Source organism: Mustela lutreola, chromosome 2 (assembly GCF_030435805.1).
Source record: "Mustela lutreola isolate mMusLut2 chromosome 2, mMusLut2.pri, whole genome shotgun sequence".
Taxonomy (NCBI): domain Eukaryota; kingdom Metazoa; phylum Chordata; class Mammalia; order Carnivora; family Mustelidae; genus Mustela; species Mustela lutreola.
The window spans coordinates 22,929,280-22,945,195 of record NC_081291.1 but is presented as its reverse complement, the minus strand read 5'-3'; the positions used below and the strand labels follow the sequence as shown (position 1 = coordinate 22,945,195).

The 15,916-nt window shown below is 44.2% G+C and overlaps 1 protein-coding gene across 5 annotated transcripts in view; it reads left to right on the top strand.

The window, feature by feature from the left end:
* The window catches only part of CHDH (choline dehydrogenase), a 35,675-nt gene that overhangs the window by 3,892 nt on the left and 15,867 nt on the right, over positions 1-15,916 (top strand). For 2 of the 5 annotated variants that reach the window (XM_059161203.1, XM_059161204.1), the window contains exon 2: positions 327-384. The exons of 2 other annotated variants lie outside the window; for them this stretch is intronic. The gene's annotated coding sequence lies outside the window, so the exon portion shown is untranslated. Of the gene's footprint in view, positions 1-223; positions 280-326; positions 385-15,916 lie in introns of all 5 variants that reach the window. One more of the 5 variants, XM_059161207.1, reaches the window with a different exon arrangement.

Sequence of the window (15,916 nt, the reverse complement as noted above, 5' to 3'; positions counted from 1 at the left end):
CGAAGTCGCCATGGGCTTTGGTTTGGCACTTTTCATTTTTTGAAGGGTGTTTTTTTGGCTCTTACTAACTTTTGCTCTCCCAGCAAACCTAAGAAAGTCGTGGCTCTGTTCCCATTGTATAGATGGGAAAACTGAGATCCAGAGGGGCTAAATAAGCCACATGCGGTGACCGCTTTGGGGCTGGAACCCAAGGACCTTGGCCAGCAGCTCCTTTCCTTTTCAGAAAGCCCATCATTATACGAGGGGACCCCACAGACAAAGCCACTGTGTGAAATTGCCGTAAGTTTCTCAACTCTGACTTCCGATTCTGTGCTTATCTTCCCCAGACCATCGGCAGCAGCGTGTGGGCCGGCTCTCCTGCATCCGGTCATATCTGGGTGGGAGGTGGGTTTCAGACGCCATAACCATGTCAGTGGGACACTGGGCCAGTGTCCCATCCGACAAGCAGGGATTTTCTTACCCTCCTCAACAATCCAGCCGGTGTTCACGTTCCTAGGATCTAGTAAGATCATGAGTTAGTGTTGAGATTTCTTTGCTCTTCTCCCCTTGTCTCATTTATTTTTCACTGGAATCTGTTCTTGAAGAGATGTATGGCATTCCCCTGACCGGGTTTCTAGGTGGCCTTTTCGGTGCTCCTCTGACTTTCTTCTGAATTGGTGGGTGGATCCAGAAATGTGAGCAGATTCCGGTTTGAGTGTTTAGGCAAGGGGATTTCGTCGGTGTGGTGTCTCTCCTGATCGGATGGGCGACCCCCCCCCCCAGATGTGGGGTGACTGCTGTCACCTCCTGGCATCCAAGGGCACAGAACCAGGTGTGAAGGCGGTACCTCCAGGGACAGTGCCTCTTTGGGGGCACTAAAGGCCTCCACGGTCACTAGGAGCCGAGCTTCGTGCTCGGGTCTGCTCAGGCTGTGTCTACATGGTCACTGTTCAAAAGCTTAACAGGTCCTTTGCTGTGGCTGGGCCCATTCTTTCACTCTGCCATCTCCTCTTGGTAGACGGTTAGGTTTTTGTTTTTAAAGATTTTTTTTTTTTAATTTATTAATTTGACAGACAGAGATCAGAGGCAGGCAGAGGGGCAGGCAGAGAGAGAGGAAGGGAAGCAGGCTCCTCTGAGCAGAAAGCCTGTATGGGGCTTGATTCCAAGACCCTGGGATCATGACCTGAGCCGAAGGCCAAGGCTTTAACCCGCTGAGCCACCCAGGCGCCCTGACAGTTAGGTTTTATCATTGCTTGCTGGCGGCGGAAACCGCTCGGGTCGGACCTCTTCTGCTTGCCTTTTTGTAGTCGTGAAGACTTCTCTTCTGGTTAAATTCCAAGAAGTGAGATTGTGGAGATGAAAGGCGGCCCATTCCCTTCCAGAAAGGTTTGCACACACCGTACCTGTGCCCAAAGCAGATTCACTGTCATTGGCCTTGCACCGGTGGAGCTTCTCGAAGGCCGGAGTAGCCTGGGACTGCTTGCTCCCTCCCCAGAATGGTCATCTCTTCCTGGGTTACCAACGAAATCCAGGACTTCAGTGGCCCAAAGAGCCTGGTCCTGGCCCAGTACACCGCACAGGCCAGAGGCTGGAATGGACATACACACACACACACGCGCGCGCACGCGCACACACACACACACACACATGTGCATGTTAGGAAATCGTGAAGAACCTGTTAGAAGTGTTGTTTCAGAAAGTTTGGTTGGTTCTCCAGCCGTGTGACTTTGGAGGTAGACTGTGTCCCCAGTGTGGGCACTCCTGAGGTGCCAGGTAAGCATTTTACTCTGGGCACACTTGTGTGGCAGTTTGGCGCCACCAGAATTATCAAACTTGCTGGACAGTTGGTCACGAGCTCAAAATTACACGGAAATTTGTTGTTCTACAAGAAATTCTGACGGTGAAATTTGGCAAGTTACTCAACACACACAGCCACCGGCTGGTTTTAGAACTTGAAATGAGAGTCGTTAGTTGGCATCAAGTACGATGGTGATGAAGGTTTCTAGTGAGACTTCACAGGGGGGCTGGCTCCTGCATTCGCTGCCCCCCTCACCGAGTGTCGTCTCTGCGCTCAGCCCCTCTGCTGTGGCCGTCACGGGCTGGGAGTGGGGGCCTGAACCGACCAGGACCTCACTTCGCCGGCAGAAGTGCCCCAGGGCCAGCCCCAGGCTGACGGGCCCAATGGAGGAGCTGGCTCGGTGTGACCGCCCTGGGCCCCGGGTCTTCTCCCCTGGACTGGGAGGCAGAACAGATGGAAGTCTCCGCTTGCCCTTTCCTCTCCTGCTCGGAGCCCAGGAGTGGACAGGGAGGGCCCTAAACAGAGCCAGGGTTTTGTCCCGGGAAACAGGCGGGTCAGGGGTGTAGGCCCCCAGACTCAGAAGGAAGCCTTAGATGCCACCGACCTGTGGTAGGACTCCACACCCACCCCCCAGTGCGCACACACACACACACACACACACACTCTCTCTCCCCGCTTCCTCAAATGGACACACGTGCTATCCTGGCTTTCTCTGGTTCCTTACCTCCACCCCACCCCTCACTCTCCACATGGCCAATACCAGGGAGCCCCCCCACCCCGCCCCAGGTAGCAAAGTAGGAAGGGCTACTTCCCTGTGACTGCTGCCCCTTGTTGGTCTGTCTGTTCACCCACTTGGTCTGGAAGCCTGAGGGCACTGTACTAGGGATGAAGGGGTCCCTGTCACTAAGGAGCTCCCTTTGGGTAGTGAGCCCTCCCTCTGCAACTCCATTCCCACCACCCCCTTATTCTCTTGCACACAGTGAGTGTGTTGGAGGACCTGTCACTTTCCCACACTGTGATCCAGGAGCTGTGTCTCCTCTGTGCCCCCAGCCCTGCCCTGCCCTCTGAGGGAAGGGAGCCAGTCCCCTCAGATGGGTCTCAGGAACAGGGACATGTTGCTCTAGGGTAGGAGTGGCCTAGGGCCTGGGCACCGAGCCTGTCTGCCCGCAGAAGAGAGGAAAGCCCAGCCCGCCCCATCCCTGGCCATGGGGCAGACAGCTGGACCACGTGCATCCTGAGAAGGGGAAGTGAGAGTGCATTGCCCTTTCCTGCCCCCATTATTCAGCAAAGTCTGGGCCAGGGATTCTTGGAGGAGGCGGGGGTGGGAGGCAGAGGTGCCCAAGGGACTTTCCCGATTTCAGCAGAGGTGGGAACCAGATAGATCCCAGTTCAGTCTGCCCCTGCCCAGAGGCCGGAGAGATGTGTGCTGACTGGAAGGTCAGACCCAGAGCTTTGAGAGCAGTGAAAGGTTCCTCCGTGGGGGAGCCCATGGAGGGGGTGTTGGAGGCAGAGCTGTGGTAGGAGATGAGGTTTGGAGTGACGGGGGTCCAGGAGAGTAAGTGACCTGCTGTCACCCCATGAATAAGGGCCCTGTCTTCACTTCTCCACAGTAGGCTCAGTGCCTCCTGGTAAAGGCACCGCATTGCTTCCCAATCCTGTCGACCTCTGTTCTCACGTATTTCCAACCTTCAGTGGAGCTGTGGCCTGGATCGAGACTCAGAGCAAGGCAGGGGCAAGGGAGGCACCTGGGGCAGGATCCTGGACTTCTTTATACTTTCCTCAGTCACAGGTTTGCATCCCTCAGCAACATCCAGAATTGTACTGTATGTGATACGGGAGAGTTTTTTGTAGTTTCTTTTTTTAATTTATTATGACAAAATATACATAACACAAAAATGACTGGTTGAACCATTTGTAAGTGTATATAGTTTGGTGAAATTAAGTGCATTAATGCTGTGCCACCATCACTGCTGTCCATTCCCAGAATGTTCCAGCACCTCAAACAGAGGTTCCGTACCCGCCAAACAGTACAGGCTTTGCTCTAATTATGGTGCTTCGCAGATTCGGTTCTCAAAAATGGAAGTTTGCGGCAACCCCGCGCCAGGCGACGTCTTTTGATGCCCTTTTTCCAACAGCATCTGCTCGCCACATGTCTCTGTGTCACTGTTGGCTAATTCCTGCAGGATTCCCAATTCCCATGTCCCTTACGGCGATCTGTGGCCCAGGCTCTCTGATGTGATGTGCTGTTGTCTTCGTCTCGGACTACCGCGAGCCGCGCTGGGAGGCGGTGAACTCCGCCCATGAACGTGGCGTGGCCTGACCGCCCCAGTGGCCTGCCGTTCCCCTTCTCCCACGCTCTCCTCGGCTCTTCCCATTCCTTGAGACAAACACTAGGGAACTCAGGCCCATTCATAACCCTCCAATGGCCTCTGAAAGGAAGAGATCCACGTCTCTCCTCAGTTTAAATCAAAAGCCAGGAAGGATGGAGCTCAGCGAGGAAGGCCTACTGCAAGCTGAGACGGCCCGGCAGCTAGGCCCCTGAGCCAAACTGCCAGCCACGTTGTGAGCGCAGAGGAAGTCCTTGAGGGAGATTAAAAGTGCTCCTTCGGGGCGCCTGGGTGGCTCAGTGGGTTAAAGCCTCTGCTTTCGGCTCAGGTCATGGTCCCGGGTCCTGGGATCGAGTCCCGAGTCGGGCTCTCTGCTCATCCGGGAACCTGCTTCCTCTCCCTCTGCCTGCCTCTCTGCCTGCTTCTGATCTCTGTCAAGTAAATAAATCGAATCTTTTAAAAAAACCATATATTAGAAGTGCTTCTTCGGTGAACACGCGAGTGCTAAGAAAGCGACACAGTCTTCTTGCTGCGATGGAGAAGGTCTGAGGGGCCTGGAGGGGAGATCAAAGCAGCCACCACATTCCCGTAAGCCAAAGCCTAAGGCAGAGCAAGGCCCACACTCTCTTCCGTTCTGTGGAGGCTGAGCCGGGCGGGCAGGCTGCAGGAGAACGGTCTGAAGCTCGCCCAGGTGGGTTCACGAGGCAGAGGGGAAGAACATGAAAGTACAAGAAGCAGCAGGTGCTGACGGAGAAGCAGCAGCAAATTATCCAGAAGGTCCAGCTCAGCTAATTCACGAAGGCAGCGACACCCAACAACAGGGTTTCAGCGTAGATGTACCAGCCTCCTCTTGGGAGAAGATGCCATCTAGGGCTTTCATGGCTGGAGAAGTCAGTGCCTGGCTTCTAAGCTTCTAAGCTGACTCTCTTTTTAGTGGTGAATGTACCTGGCACTCGAAGGTGAAGCTGATGCTCATTTTCCCTTTGGAAAGTCCCAGGGTCCTGAAGAATAATGCTTGTCTGTGCTCTGGAAGGAAACAGCAAAACCTGGATGTCCGCTTCTCTGTTTATGACATGGTTTACTGAATATTTTAAGCCCACGATTGAGACCCTAGTGCTCAGAAAAAGAAAATTCTTTTCAAAACATGGCTGCTCACTGACAAAGTGCCCAGTCACCCGGGAGTTCTCATGGAGACACACACCAAGATTCACGTCATTTTGCTGTCCACTAACACGACGTCGATTCTTCAGCCCCTGGTTCGTGGAGCAATTTCAACGGTTGAGTCTTATTATTTAAGAACTATGTTTCCTAAGTCGGAAGCTGCGAGAGACCATGATTCCCCTGATGGATCTGGCAAAGTCAAGTAAAAAGTCCTCTGGAAAGAATTCACCATCTAGACGCCGTGAAGAACATGTGTGATGCGTGAGAGGAGGTCAAAATATCAGCTGTTGAGTAGGAGTTTGAAGCAGCGGATTCCTGCCCTCACGGAAGACTTTGAGGGCCTCGAGATTTCTGTGGAGGAAGTGACTTGAGATGTAGTGGAAACAGCAGGAGAACCAGAGTTAGAAGTGGAGCCTGGAGATGGCACAGCATTGCTGCCCTCTCACGACTAAACTTGAACAGATGAGGGTTGCCTGGGTGGCTCAGTGGGTTAAGCCTCTGCCTTTGACTCAGGTCATGATCTCAGGGTCCTGGGATCGAGCCTCACATCGGGTTCCCTGCTCAGCAGGGAGCCTTCTTCTCCCTCTCCCTCTGCTTTTGTTCCTTCTCTTGCTGTGTCTCTCTCTGTCAAACAAAACAAAACAAAACAAAAAACACCTTGAATGGATGAGGAGTTGCCTCTCAGGGGTGAGCAAAGAAAGTGGTTTCTTGAGCTGGAATCCCTTCCAGGTGAGGGTGCCATGATGATTTTTGAAATGACAACAAAGGACGTAGAATATCACATACACTTAGTTGATAAGCAGCAGTGGAGTGTGAGAAGATTAATTCCAGTTTCCAGAGAGGGTCTACCGTGGGTGAAATGCCACCAGACGCGTCGCATGCTATGGGGAAACCATTTGTGAAAGCGAGAGTCACTCAGTGCGGCAAACTTCTCTCTTGTCCTACTTAAGAAATCGCCACAGCCACCCCTCAAGGTGGTTCCTCAAGGAACCACCTTGAGGAACCACCGCCCTGAGCGGTCAGCAGCCGTCCATGTGGAGGCAGGGCCCTCCACCAGCCCAGAGAGGATGACTCTCCATAAACTCAGATGACGGTTAGCATTTTTTAGTTAAAAAAATATTTTTAAATTAAGGTGTATACATTGGTTTTTTTAAAAGCATAATGCTATTACATACTTCACAGACTATAATACAGGGTGAACAGCACTTTTTTTTTTTTAAGATTTTATTTATTTATTTGACAAAGAGAGACACAGTGAAAGAGGGAACATAAGCAGGGGGAGTGGGAGAGGGAGTAGCAGGCTTCCCACTGAGCAGAGAGCCTGATGCGGGGCTCCATCCCAGGACCCTGAGATCATGACCTGAGCCGAAGGCAGAGGTTTAACTACTGAGCCACCCAGTCACCCTGAACAGCACTTTAACATGCACTGGGAAACTGAAAGCTTCATTTAACTCACTTTATTGTGAAATTTGCTTTATTGTGTCGACCTGGAACCAAACCTGCCATATCTGAGAGGCATGCCTGTGACTCGCCATTTCTTCCCTCCCAACCTCTGGTCACCTCGAATCTCCTTTCTCTCTCTTTGAATTTCTCTCGTATAAGCGGAACCACACAGCAGCCGTCTGTTTATGACTGACTGATTTCACTTCACATAGGGTTTTCAAGATTCATCCATGTTGGGGCTCCTGGTCAGCTCTGTTGGTTAAGTGACTGCCCCCTCAGCTCAGGTCATGATCCTGGAGTCTCAGGATCAAATCCCACGTCTGGCTCCCTGCTCAGCTCGGGGAGTCCGCTTCTCTCTCTGCCCCTCCCCTCTCTCGTGTACACGCTCTCCCAAATCAATAAATAAAATCTTAAAAAAGAGATTCGTCCATGTCATAGCATGTATTAGGATCCTGTTCCTATTGAAGGCTGATAATACTCCGTTTCATGGATCTCCCGCACCTTGTTCCTTCAGTTACCTCTTGGCTGCCGCTTGCCTTGTTCCTCCCTTTCTGCTGTTGTGAATGATTCTGCTAGAAACACTGCAGTGCAAGTGCACACACAGATTTTATGGACGGAATATGGAATATCGCCAATACCTGAGACCCTGCTGTCAGTTCTTTTGGGTGTATATCTGGAAGTGGAACTGCCAGACCGTATGGTAATTCTATGTTTAACTTTTTGAGGAACTGTCAAACTGATTTTTTGTTTGTTTGTTTGTTTTTGTTTTTCCACAGTGACTGTACCATTTTACGCTTCAGCCAACAGCGCCCAGGAGTTCGAATTTCTCTATATCCTTGTCAACACTCATTCTTTTCCTTTCTTTAAACTTTTAGTTCAGACATCCTAATTCTAAGTGTATTCATATTTTCTATTTTTTTATAACTCAGTTCGGGGAGATGCTGTATTTCTGGGAGTTGGTTTGGAATTTTCAGCTAGGTTATCTAATTTGTTGGCATAGTTATTCCTAGTGCTCTTATGGTCCTTTTTATTTCTGTAAAACAATAGCCATGTCCCTGCTTTCATTGCTGATTTTACTAATTGGAGTCTTCTCTCTTTTTTCTTATCCAGTCGACTTAAAGGCTTGTCCTTTGTTATTTTGTTTCGTTAGTTTGAAGAACAACTTTTGGCTTGATTTTCTCTATTGTTTTTTCGTTCCTTATTTAATTGATCTCTGTTCTAATATTTCCTTCCTTCTGATAACTTTGGGCTTACTTTGCTTTTCTTTTTCTAGTACCTTAAGACGTAAAGTTAGGGTTTTTTGGGTTTTCTTTTTTTGAGAACTTTCTTCTTTTTTAACATATGCATTTGCAACTAAAAAGTTCCCTCTTCGTGCTGCTTTTGTTCCATCTCATAAGTTTCCATGTGTTGTTTTCCTCATTGGTCTCTAATATCCCTCGCGATTTCTTCTTCGACAAATTGGTTGTTTTAAGAGTGTTGTTCAATTTCTACATATTTGTGAATTTTCTAGTTTTCCTTTGGATGTTGATTTCTATTTTCATTCCATCATGATGAGAAAAGATACTTTTGTGTGATTTCAGTCTTTTAAAATTTTTAAGATCGGTGGCCTATTATATGTCTGTCCTGGAAGAAGGTTCCATGAGTACTTGAGAAGAACGTCTGACCTGCTGTTGTTCGGTGGAGTGTCCTAGGTCCAGTGGGGTTGTAGCGTTAATCAAGTCAGCCACTGCCTGTTGATCTATCTGGGTATCCTGTCCGTCATTGAAATCCGAGTATAGAAATTGCCCCTTACTATGGTAGAATTGTCTATTATTCCCTTTAGATCCGTTCGCGTTTGCTTCAGATATTTTGGGGCTCTGGTATTAGGTACACGTATGAATTACACATTTTAAAACCGTATTTATAGGGGTGCCTGGGTGGCTCAGTGGGTGAAGCCTCTGCCTTCGGCTTAGGTCATGATCTCAGGCTCCTGGGATCAAGCCCCACATGGGCCTCTCTGCTCAGCAGGGAGCCTGCTTCCCCCCACCCCCTTCTCTGCCTGCCTCTCTGCCTGCCTCTCTGCCTGTTTCACTCTCTCTCTTGCAACTAAATAAATAAAATCTTAAAAAAAAAAAAAAAACCCTGTATTTATATAAAGGTTTTCTTTAGGTCCTACTGTGCATAGTTTGCTTTTTATAGTTGAATATCCCCATTTCCAAGATTCATTTGTGTTGATGTGAGTTTCTGGGTCCGTTCATCTTCACTGTTCTATGGCATTTCTTTGTATGACCCTCCTACAACTTTCTGTGGCCTTGATATTTCCATATACATGTGGGAGTCAGAATATCAATTTCTAGAAAAAAGAATCCCGATATTTGATTGGCATTACATCTTATCAATAAATCAGTTTCGAGAGTATTGACATCATAGCAACGTTAGGTCTTCCTGTTCATGCTGTCTCTTTCTGGTTATTTAGGTTATCTTTACTTTTTATCAGCCGTGTTGTAGTTTTCATTGTATAAGTCTTGCACATATTTTGTTACATCTGCTCCTAAGTATTTCATATTTCTTGGTGCTCTTGTAAATGGTATTGTTTTGTTTTGTTGTTACCCCACGGGATCAACTGTACCCTACCACCACCCAGAATGTGTTAGAAATTGGAGACTGAGGACACCACACATATATCAAGTAGCTCTCTGAAAAGCCTTATTTTTCCATAATGGGATTTTCTGGGGGAGAGCAGTGCAGACAAACCCAAGTTGGTCTGCGATAGCCTGAAGGCTGGATGGCTCTGGTTTTTACTGTGGTGTGGGTGTGGAACCAAGGTGGGCTGGAGTTGCCAGATTTGAAAGGCCCCCTCCCTGCCCCCACAGCACAGGAATGGTGGGGCTTTCTTACTGACTTGCTCAGATACAGGGAAAGGGAGAGGCATGGAGCTTAAAGCTATCAGTGATCAAGCATCAAAAATAAACTCAGTCTTTATTACACTTTTCACACGTAAAAAAAATTATTTATTTATTTATTTAAAAATATTTTAATTTATTTATTTAACAGAGAGAGAGAGAGAGAGGGAGCACAAGCAGGGGAAGCGGGAGAGGGAGAAGCAGGCTTCCCGCCGAGCAGGGAGCCTGATGTGGGGCTCGATTCCAGGACCCTGGGATCGTGACCTGAGCCAAAGGCAGATGCTTAATGACTGAGTCACCCAGGTGCCCCCGCTTTTTACATTTAAACTGCCAGTCGTTAATAGTATATAAAAATACAGTTGCTTTTGTATGTTGACCTTGTATCCTGTGACCTTGCTAAATTCACTTATTAATTCCAGTCGCCTTTGTAAATTTCTTGGGGATTTCTATGTAGATGAGCATGTTATTTATAAAAAAGGACATTTCTAATTCTTTCTAATCTGTATGCCTTTTACTTTTATAGTAGTTAATTAACCTTAAAATGCTGGTTAGAGGGTGCCTGGGTGGCTCAGTGGGTTAAAGCCTCTGCCTTCTGCTCAGGTCATGATCTCAGGGTCCTGGGATCGAGCCCCACATCGGGCTCTCTGCTCAGCGGGGAGCCTGCTTCCCCTCCTCTCTCTCTGCCTGCCTCTCTGCCTACTTGTGATCTCTGTCTGTCAAATAAATAAATAAAATCTTTTTAAAAAAGTGCTGGTTAGAACCTTCACACAGTGTTGAACAAGTGGTGGGAGTGAATATCCTTGCCTTGTTCCTGATCTCAGGGGGAAAGCTTTTGGCCTTTCGCTGTTGAGTACAAAGCTAGCAGTAGGTATCTCACAGATGTTCCTTATCAGGAAGTTCTCTTTCATTCCTTGAGTACACAGAGACTTTATGGACGGAATATGGAATATCGCCAAACACTTTCTGCAATAAGATGATGGAATACATTGATTAATTTTCTCCTGTTGAGCCAACTTCACATCACTGGGTTAAACGCTGGTTGGTTACGGTGTATGTTGATGGACTTGATTTGCTGAGATTTTGTTAAGGATGTTTGCATCTCTGTTCATGATGGATGTTGGTCTGTCGTCTTCTTGTGACGTGTTTGGGTTTGGTAACAGGTTAATGCTGGTGTTCTAAAAATAATTGGGAGACGGTTCTCTATTCTTCTGTTTTCTATAGAATTGGTATTATTCCATCTTGGCTGTTTCTTAGATTTTACCAATGAAGTCTAAAGTTTTCTCTGTGAGAAGAGTTTAGATAATGAATTCAGTCTCTAATAGATATGTATAGCTATTGAGGTAACATAGTTCTTGACTCAGCTCTGAGAATCTGTCTTTCAGTTATCACATTTTTTTTTGGCACAAAATTTCCACGTTATCCTTATATTGTCTTTTAGTTGTCTGTAGAATAGGTAGCAAGTGATTGCTCCTCTGTCATTGCCAACGTTGGTAATTTGTGTCACTTCTCTTTTCTTTGGGCAGAGGTTTATTATCTTACTGTTTTAAAGAACCAAATTTTGGTTTTAGTTATTTATTTATTTACTTATTTATTACTTTTAAACATGTTTTCTTTTTCTTTAAAGATTTTATTTATTTGACAGACAGAGATGACAAGTAGGCAGAGAAGAGGCAGGCAGAGAGAGAGGTGGACTGGGGGAAGTAGGCTCCCTGCTGAGCAGAGAGCCTGATGCGAGGCTTGATCCCAGGACCCTGGGATCATGACCTGAGCTGAAGGCAGAGGCTTTAACCCACTGAGCCAACCAGATGCCCCTACTTTTAAACATGTTTTTAATCTTATTTCTGTTATTTATTTCTATGATGACTGGGGGATTGATTTTCTTTCTGATATTTTTTAAAGGTAAAAGTATAGGTCATAAATTTGAGCTCTGACTTTCCTAATATAAGCATTGTAATGCCATCTATTTTGTCAAAGCTCGGCTTCACCTGAATTCCACTCATTTTGGTTTCTTGTGTTTTCATTTTCATTCAGGGCAAAATTTTAATTTTTCTTGTGATGTCTTCTTTGACTCATGAGTTATGTAGAAGTGTATCGCTTAATTTCTTACAGATTTTTCAGATACAGATTTTTTATTTATTTCTAAATCAGTGTTTTTGTTTTGTTCTGTTTTGTTTTTGTGGACAGAGAACACACTTTGTATCACTTCCGCCTTTTACATTTGTTGAGAGTTTTATCATGGCCCAGAATCAGGTCTACCTTAGTGAGGTATATTTGGAAAGAACATGTGTTCTGCTATTGTTTGGTGTTCGATAATAACTGTTGACTAGATCAATTTGTACCTAATGTTAATTTTTCTGTATTCTTACTGATTTTTTGCCTGGGTTTATTTCTTATTGAGAATAGGGAGTGTTGAAGTCTCTAAATGTGATTATTTATTCATTTCTCCTTTCAGTTCTATCAATTTGTGCTTCATGATTTTGAAGCTCTATTAGGCACATACTTAGAATTATTTTGTCTTTATGACAAATTGGCCCCTTTATCATCTTGAAATGTCTTTTTAACCTTGGTAATATTCCCGGTACTGAAGTCTACATTGTCTGATATTGATGTAGTCATGCTAATTCTTTTTTTTTTGTATACTTTTAAAAAATATTTTTTTATTTATTTGACAGAGATCACAAGTAGGCAGAAAGGCAGGCAGAGAGAAAGGGGGAAGCAGGCTCCCTGCTGAGCAGAGAGCCCAATTCAGGGCTCCATCCATGGATCCTGAGATCATGACCTGAGCCGACCCACTGAGCCACCCAGGTGCCCCTTGTATACTGTTTTGATATGCTTTTTATGTGGTGCATCTTTTTTTTCCATTTTTGTATTATGTCTGTATATTGAAAGTAGTTTTTTGGTGCAGACAGCATATATTTGCGTTTTCCTCTTTTTATTTTCTTTTATGATCTCTTTTGATTATTTTACAATATTTTATCTCCACTGTTGTCTTATTAGCTGCAATTATTGTCTGATTTATTTAGTTTTTAATGTTTGTGGTAAGGTTTACAGTTATATCTTTCACTTACCACAGTACACCTTCAACAAATGTTGTGCCACTTTGTGTATGGTATAAATGCCTTATGAAAATATTCTACTCTTGGTGTTGTTATCGTTATGTACATTTTATTTTTTTAAAAGATTTTATTCATCTATTTGACAGAGATCACAAGTAGGCAGAGAGGCAGGCAGAGAGAGAGAGGAGGAAGCAGGCTCCCTGCTGAGCAGAGAGCCCAATGTGAGACTCAATCCCAGGACCCTGAGATCATGACCTGAGCCAAAGGCAGATGCTTAACTGATGGAGCCACCCAGGCGCCCCTCTGATCATTTTTTTTTTTTTTTTTTAGCATTTCTAAGTTTCCAATTTTTGCTGCAATCACCTGTCTGCTCAACATGTTGTCCACCTTTTCAACTAAGTCTTGTAAAATGTGAAACTTGGTTATTTTGATGTCTTTGTTTGACAGTTCTGATATCTGGATGGGTCCTACCTTGGTCTGGTTCTGTCAAGTACTTTATCTTTTGATAATGAGTCATTTCCTTTTCTTGTTCTTTTCTGTCTCCATATTTATTATTTTTAATTTTAGTTGTAAGTATACAATACTAGTTTCAGATTTACTGTATGTTGATTCAAGAATTAACTCATCACAGAATGCTCACGGTGGTTTTCAGTGTCCTCTGGTTTTCATCAACTTTCATACAAAGTTATCGCAGTATTATTGACTATATTTCCTATGCTGTACTTTTTCTTATGGTTTTAGATCTTACATTTAGGTCTCTGATCCATTTTGAGTTTATTTTTGTGTATAGTGTAAGAAAGTAGCCCGGTTTCATTCTTTTCAACGTGGCTGCCCCATTTTCCCAACACTATTTGTTTATTTTTAAAGATTTTATTTATTTATTTATTTATTTGACAGAGATCACAAGTAGGCAGAGAGGCAGACAGAGAGCGGGGGGCAAGCTCCCTGCTGAGCAGAGAGCCCAATGCGGGGCTCAATCCCAGGACCCCGGGATCATGACCTGAGCTAAAGGCAGAGGCATTAACCCACTGAGCCACCCAGGCACCCCCCCCCCAACACTGTTTATTAAAGAGACTGTCTTTTTTTGTATATTGGATATTTTTGACTCCTTTGTCATAGACAAATTGACCATAAACATGGTTTTATTTCTGGGCTCTCTATTCTGTTCCACTGATCTATGTGTTTTTGTACCGGTACCATCCTGTTCTCATTACTATGGCTTTGTAGTTTATTTTGAAATCTGGACCCATGATACCTCCAGCTTTTTGTTCTTTCTCAGTTTTGCTCTGGGTATTCAGGATCTTTTGTGGTCCCATACAAATCTGAGGATTATTTGTTCTAGTTCTGTAAAAAATGCTACTGTTACTTTAATAGGGATTGCACTAAATCTGCAGATTGCTTTGGGATGCATGAACATTTTAAGGATATTAATTCTTCAAACCCATGACCAAGGTATATCTTTTTCCATTTCTCTGTGTCATCTCCGGTTTCTTTCATTGAGATCTTATAGTTCAGAGTACAGGTCTTTGAGCTCCTTGATTAAATTTATTCCTAGGTATCTTATTCTTTTTGATGCAATTGTTTTCTTAATTTCTCTTTCTGCCAGTTCATTATTAGTGTATAGAAACTGAACAGAGTTCTGTATAGTAATTTTTGTATCCTGAAACTTTACAGAATTCATTTATCAGTTCTAATAGGGTTTCGAATTCATTTATTAGTTCTAATAGGGTGTTTTAATCTTTAGGGTTTCCTGTACGTATTATCATGCCATCTGCAAATCGTGACAGTTATACTTTTTCTTTACTGATTTGGGTGCCTTTTCTTTCTTTCTTTTTTCTTATTTTTTTTTTTTTAATCTGAGTGCTGTGGCTAGAACTTCTGGTACTATGTTTAGTAAAAGTGGTAAGAGTAGATATCTTTTGTTTCTCATCTGAGAGGGCAAGTGTTCAGCTTTTCACCATTGATATGATGTTAGCTGTGGGTGCGTCATATACAGCTATTATTATCTTGAGGTATGTTCCCTCTATACCCACTTTGTTGAGTTTTGTTTTTTTCATCATGAGTAGATGTTGAGTTTTGTTAAATTTTTTTCTGCATCTTTTGAGATGATCATATGATTTTTATCCTTCATTTTGTTAATACGGTGTTTCAGGTTAACTGATTTGTAAATATATCCCACTTGATTATGGTGAATGATCCTTTTAGTATATTGTTTGCTAATATTTTGTTGAGGATTTTTGCATCTATGCTCATCAGGGATATTGGTCTATAATCTTCTTACAGTATCTTTGTCTGGTTTTGGTATCAGAGTAATGCTGGCTCCATAGAATGAATCTGGAAGCATTCCTTTCCCCTCTTCTGTTTTTTGGAATAGTTTGAGAAGGATAAGTATTAACTCTTCTGGTTAGAATTCACCTGTGAAAATATCTGGTCCTGTACTTTTGTTTGTTGAGAGTTTTGTCATTACTGATTTGATTTCATTACTGGTAATAGGTCCGTTCAGACTTTTTATTTCTTCCTGAGTCAGTCTTGCAAGATTGTATGTTTCTAGGAACTTATCCACTTCTAGGTGTTTGAATTTGCTGGTGTGTGATTTTTCATAGTGGCTCATAATCCTTTGTATTCTGGAGTTTTTTTTGAAATTTCTCTTTCATTTGTGATTTTGTTTGCTTTTTTCTTGATGAATCTGGCTAAAGATTTATCAATTTTATCTTTTTGAAGAACCAGCTCCTAGTTTCATTGATCTTTTCTTTTCTTTCAGGCTTTATTTTATTTATTTCTGCTCTGATATTAATTCCTTCCTTCTATTGACTTTGGGCTTCTTCTTTTTCTAGTTAGATTGGTTATTTGAGGTTTTTTTGTTTCTTGAGGTAGGACTGTATTGCTCTGAACTTCCCTCTTAGAACTGCTTTTGCTAAGCCCCAAAGATTTTGAACCATTGTGTGTCCATTTTCATTCGTCTCTGGGTTTTTTTTTTTTTTAATTTCCTCTTTTATTTCTTCATTGACCTATTGGTTGTTTAGTAGCCTGTTATTTAGTCTCGATGGTTGTCTTTCTACCAGACAAGGAAAAAAAATATTTTAAAAATTTATTTATTTATTTATTTGAGAGAGAAAGAGCACGAGAGGGGAAAGGTCAGGGGGAGAAGCAGGCTCCCCTCCGAGTAGGGAGCCTGATTTGGGACTCCATCCTGGGACTCCAGGATCAGGACTTGAGCGGAAGGCAGTCATTTACCCAGCTGAGCCACCCAGGCACCCTTCCAGACTTTTC